The sequence below is a fragment of the Poromitra crassiceps genome (assembly GCF_964638095.1).
Source record: "Poromitra crassiceps genome assembly, chromosome: 20".
Classification (NCBI taxonomy): Eukaryota; Metazoa; Chordata; class Actinopteri; order Beryciformes; family Melamphaidae; genus Poromitra; species Poromitra crassiceps.
This window is the reverse complement of record NC_139637.1, coordinates 9,276,180-9,282,546: the sequence shown is the minus strand read 5'-3', so window position 1 is coordinate 9,282,546 and position 6,367 is coordinate 9,276,180.

Here is a 6,367-nt window from a genome sequence, read left to right as displayed (position 1 = left end):
GGAGGTGACAGGGCGAAGCAAAGCCTGCACTATTCACTGATCTAGTGCTCTGTGTTGAGAACACACAATCCCCCTAGTTTGTACACATTTTCATGGAAATCCATGGTAGCCTATCTATAATGTATATATATATATATATATATATATATATATATATATATATATATATATATGTATATATATAATGGCCTATCAGGTGACAGAACCTACCCCTTGACAGCCATATTGGAGGTCCAAAGCTATTTGGCAACTATAGCTTTGATCAGCTGAGTGTGTTTCTAAACATACAGGAGGACTTAGCCATCTCAACAGAATAGAATAGACATGGTTGATTTCGGTAATGTTTTTGACTGTGAACTGACTGATCATATTACACATACAGTATCACTGATAAATCGGATCATTTTTGGGTTTAGATCATGTCAGCCTGTTAGCTAAACCGCTAAACCGTCGTATCTGGTTCGCTCATTTCTACTGTCCTGACTTGTTTTGTTAATACACGTGATTTGCATCCTAGCGAACGCATCTAAAATAATCGAGTGTTACCAGCGGCTAACGGTTATCAGTTGATTTGCTGAATTAGCCTGCCGGCCAGTTAGCTAGGTGAGCTAAGCGTTTGTTCAGGGTCACTGCCCGGTTGTTGTATATTACAGCATTATTTTCCCCCTCCCTTGAATCTCCCATGACAGTGCCAGATGTGTTGCAAGATGTGACACAACTGCAAAGCCAGATGTTGTGGATAAACCTTTGGAACAAGTTAATTGCTACTAATTACTCATGTGTTTGAGCAGGCCTTTGTGCGCCCGCCCTGCGTCTATTCTGTAGCACCACTCACAAAGTGTGTAATAATGACTATAACAAAAGTCTGAATTAGCTATGAGAGCGCCCCATGTGTTGCTGTCGGAGCCTTATCAAAATGTCTCTTAAAAGTGTACAGTCCAGTGGGTGACCTCTCCCTTAAAGTATACAGCCGTTTGGCAGCCCTTGAATGTCTTTTTAACAGTCTGGATGTCACAACGTTAAAGTTCTGGACCCAAAAGCGACACGGAGACAGATCCAAAGCTTAACAAGATCGAATGAATGAGAGAGTTTTGCTGGAGTGAGCAGGAGACATGCTGGTAGTGGAGTGAGCACGGATCAGGAGACCTGAACACAGGAAAAAGTCAAAAAAGGTTCTCTTCACTGAAGATCTTCAGATGATCAGAGCACAAAAAGCACTAGAGTGGCTGGACGTAACTACCACGTTAGCAGATGAAACAATCTGGCGACGAGTCACTGGGGAGCCAGGTTATAGACGGTTTTCACCAGAGTGCAACCCCACAGCACTTCCTTTTTCTCAGCATTCGGCAAAACTGCAGAAATATTCACTCGACATCGTTACTTTTGTTTTCGCTGCTCAGCTGTATAGACTGTTTTCACGGAATGGTCAGTCCTGCACTTGAATGTTTTTTTTTCTTTTATGTCCATAGCAAACACTGCAAAAGGAAGTGAGCGGGGGTTCAATTTAGAATGTTTTTGTTGTCAAGTTAAAACCGTCTATATGTAGAGGTGTTGGTTGGGTGATTAGCAGATCGCTGCCAGCCGTGCAACAGCCCAGGTACCAGGTGCAGGACTCTGCCCACTACACACACTCAGGGAAGGGGGAAACACAGGGGGAAGAGAGACACACACAAGACAACACTGCTGTTCCCCTGACACTGGATCAGCCCATAACATCAAATATAAATTGCATCCCTGTTACGAAAGTGCTTGTGGGTAATCAATGTGATATCCTTGTCTAACCCTTGAATCACACTACATATTGCCTTTTTGACCGGTCTGATAGCCATCTGATTGAAGTACCAATAGATGATCGCTCAGGATATTCAAAATGGCAGACGTGGACCGCGTCTTAAAACTACTATTGTTTACGTCAAAACACTAAATAATGTACTCCGTGTAGATTTTTGTGATGCCGTTATCCAATGTACAACATATTTTAATCGAAGTAAATGTTTACAAAGAAGCAATAATATTTTGTATAACCGACCAGATGAAGTGAATGATAACCTTTTAAGAATAATGATCATGCTAGTCTAGCATTGCTTATGTGATTTTAGAATGAGCGAGTCAAATATTGTCATCACAATGTTTACGTGTCTCTCATCAGACGTGTAAGTCTGGACACATGGAAATAGCATTAGCTATTTAGCTATATATATATATATATGTATATTTGCACTAACCTAGAAAACTAAGATCATCTGCAATTGTGGCAGTTTTCCTGCAACATCTTACAGTATTCAAGTGTTCAACTGAACATGACTTCAGTATTGCTATTATCTATGTACTGATGTCACAATGATGGATATAAAAGGGGGAATTATTGTCAAATTCTTCCATTTGAAATGTCGTATTTTGTTGCATGTTTTAATTGAGTTTGTTAGTTTTGCTTGTATTGATAAGTTGTGAAGGAACACTACAAACCGTCCTCGTGATTTTATTCAGTGATTCATACAAAAATCATTTCATTGTAATTCCAGGCAAATATTCAAGATAATTATATTGTACAAAACATTCCCCCCATTGGTACAAAGTCTAAAAGGTACTAATAGTTATGCTACAAAGTAGATAGCTATTTCTTTCTCTCATTTTTACTTTTTCTTCTGTCTTTTCTTTCTTTTTTTACAACGAATGGGTACAAAGAAGAAATTTTCAAGTTCAGTTCACCACTTGTACTTTTTTCATTTACAAACTGTACAGATTTTATACATTGTTGTCAACATTAATTTCATAAACATCTGTAAATCAGTGGAACAGTACAAAAAAATAAAGCTGTGAATTGCACATACAACAACAGCTTTGCGAGTTCTTTTTTTATCACAACATTTTTGTTTTGATCCTGAAGAAAGACGATAAAACCCTCGATCACAAAATGTATTTGTATCGTCGTAATGTACTGCAAATAAACCTGTAGATATCCTCTTTCTGTTGTAACTGTTGCTGCCCACCGTGGTGTGAAAGCATGCGAGGAGCAGAGACAGTGAGCCACAGTCTGTAGGGGAGATCCTTCCCTGTTATGTCGGCCTGCACAGTTTCTCAGCAGTTATGGCTTTGGAAGGAGTACGTTTTGGCTTAACTGACGCACACAAAAACTGAACTATATTATTTTGGTCTTATTTGAAGGAGCCCTTTAATTGCACAGACTGACAACATTTGTCCTGACAACAGTTACTCATATTGAAAAAACAAACAAAAGAGAACATGGAGTTTGAACACGATTTGCCCTGTCATTGGCCAGTGTTGTGTTTAAATAAAGTTGTTTTCAAACGGTGACGTGGAGACATTACTTCAGCAGGCAGTGTCTTAATAATAATATAATATAATAGATCCACGTGTCTAACAAACAGGTTAGTGGCAAAGCGAGGGTGCAGACCCTTCTGACACACAACATAGTCGGTGAGAAATCTTGCTTCTCTCTTCAGTGTTTGTGCTCAACCTGACATGTCACCTGACATGTCACCTGACAAGTCACCTGACACGTCACCTGACAAGTCCGCAGGTGTTTTACACATCATGTGCACTTGTTTCTGTCATCATTCCTGTTCAAACAAAAAGTCCCCTCAAAGACAAGGTAACACCTGACATCAGTCATGTGACGACATTCCATCCTCAGCTTCTTTTGTGTGTTTAAAGTCATAAGATCAAATCAAAAACAGGCTCAGTCTTTAAAGTCTTTATATTTTGCATGTTATTGTCACGATTGTGACTTTGTCAGACTTTCCCTCTGTCTCTAGTCCCCTCAGGTGCCTCATGTTTCACTGTCTAGGTCCAGCAGATCTATGTTAGTCTCTAGTCCCCTTAGGTGCCTCATGTTTCACTGTCTAGGTCCAGCAGGTCTATGTTAGTCTCTAGTCCCCTCAAGGTGCCTCATGTTTCACTGTCTAGGTCCAGCAGGTCTATGTTAGTCTCAAGTCTGTGTCTTGTTAGTAAATCACTCAGCTGTTTCCCATGTCTAATCACTTCCCTCTGTGTATTTATGTTCCTGTTCACCTCGAGGCCCAATTCCAATTCGCCCCCTTACTGACTCACCCCCTTAGAGGCGCGTTCACGTGAAGGGAGTGAGGGTTTAGGGATGTCCCACGCTGAAATCACAAAGTGAATGAGGGCTCAGAGTGAGCCCTTTCTGCCCCCTTACCGTAAGGGAGCAGCTGTGGCCACTTACGGAAAGGGAATTGCCCACAATGCATAGCGTTGTGACGTATAAAACGGGGTTACCGGGGAATTCCGCAAATATCTGTAAGAAAAAAATAAAAGAACATACCCGCGAAACGAATGCGGTGTTTAGCCGCGTATACGGGGTGCGCTGGAATGCCTAAATTGATTCTAATCTGATTTCAGATTCGACAAAATATTATATCAGAGGAATGCAAGTAGTTATATTACACAATCCTAGTATGATCATCGATCGTTTCAATTACAATTGCAATCCACAACTTTTTTGATGAATGAGAAATTGTTTTACCGAATCTTACAGTATTGACATTGTCTATAATGTTGGGTGACATGTCATTACTAAGCTTATTTTAATTATAATTACACAGTTATCAATTGCAGATTTTGCAGTAGGCTACATTTATTATTTTTAAATGACCTGTTGTTCACTCTGTAGAGCCAGAGCCTGGATGAGAACAGACTCATCAGGGAGTCTATCCCTCAAAGCGTCTTGACAATAAACAATTTATATAGCGAGCCCCAAACCTGCCAGATTCAACATCATCTTGTCAAGTGCAAAGGGCTCTGCTGTCCCAATCCTCCTATTTATCCAATGTGGATCCCTTCCACACTTGATGACTCAACCACTTTCCGCTGGCGGCCATAAGAGGGAGTGAGGGCACAGGGCTTGAGTCTTTAGGGGGCGGATTGGAATTGGGCCTCAGTCTTTGTCTGGTCATCAGCAAGTTCACGTGTGTTCTGTCCTAGTGATTGTTTTTCAGTATTGCTTTGTCTCTCTCTACTGATGTGACCGCTGCACTGCATACTTGCACGAAGACAAATTCCTTTTTTGTAATCTAATTCAAGTGAATCTTGAATCTCAAGTCATTGGTTTAGTAGTAGTAGTAGTCGTCGTGTGTGTGTGTGTGTGTGTGTGTGTGTGTGTGTGTGTGTCCAATGTGGATCCTTATCCACATTGTGTGTGTGTGTGGTCAAACGGGGGATATGCCTGAAGGACGTATTGTTTCACTGATATGTGACTTCCATCTTGGTTTCAAGTTGTGCGAGGAACAAATCTGAAATCCTATCTTCCCCTTTCTTTGTCCAACAAACCTCGGGACAAACTCTTTGACATGGGCCCAGTCTGAACTTAAGCCCAGTCTAAACTCATGGGCCCAGTCTGAACTTAAGCCCAGTCTAAACTCATGGGCCCGGTCTGAACTTAAGCCCAGTCTAAACTCATGGGCCCAGTCTGAACTTAAGCCCAGTATAAACTCATGGGCCCGGTCTGAACTTAAGCCCAGTCTAAACTCATGGGCCCAGTCTGAACTTAAGCCCAGTCTAAACTCATGGGCCCAGTCTGAACTTAAGCCCAGTCTAAACTCATGGGCCCAGTCTGAACTTAAGCCCAGTCTAAACTCATGGGCCCGGTCTGAACTTAAGCCCAGTCTGAACTCTGCATTGAGTTTAGCTGAAATCAATCATCAAAATAATTGATCTCACCCTTCCTTGTTAGAGCAACCTGGCTGTAGAGGAGTCGTAGCTGCTGGCCTCGGATTCAAACAGATTTTTTTTTTTTTTTTAATTTAAAATATTTTTTGTTGCAGTTTCTGTGGCATTTCAAGTCATGGAGGAAAAGACCGAAAATATGGCATGAAGAACGGGCTGCAGACCAAAATAAATACATAATACCATTCTTGTGTCATCAAGCTTCTTGTTATCATGTGAACACAATCAAGCGTGGAGTATAGTGAAACCTCAGGACATCTTATACTCAAACTCTTGAATCATGAGATGGTCAAAAAGACCATTTTGTAACTGGATGAATTTGGCCTGTGTGTCTCCACTTCAAGCTCATCTGCTCGATCGAGTCACCAAACACACAATACAAAACAGCTTCGAAGGAACGCCCTAAAGCCCTTGTAGGTGGCAGGCAGTTCGATGAAATTCCTCTGTTGTGAATATCTGCTGAATTGATCTCAGTCTTTGCGGAAGTCCGTTCATCCGGTAATCCATGCCTCCACGTCTTCCTCAAGGCACTTTGACTTCTCTTCTCCGTCCTGTCACACTGCCTGTCCATTGCAGGATGTTTGTAACAGAAACATCTCTCCAATGTGGAACAGTAGGATCAATTCAATTGGAAAAACCTAAATAATTCCCGTGCGAGCCGCTG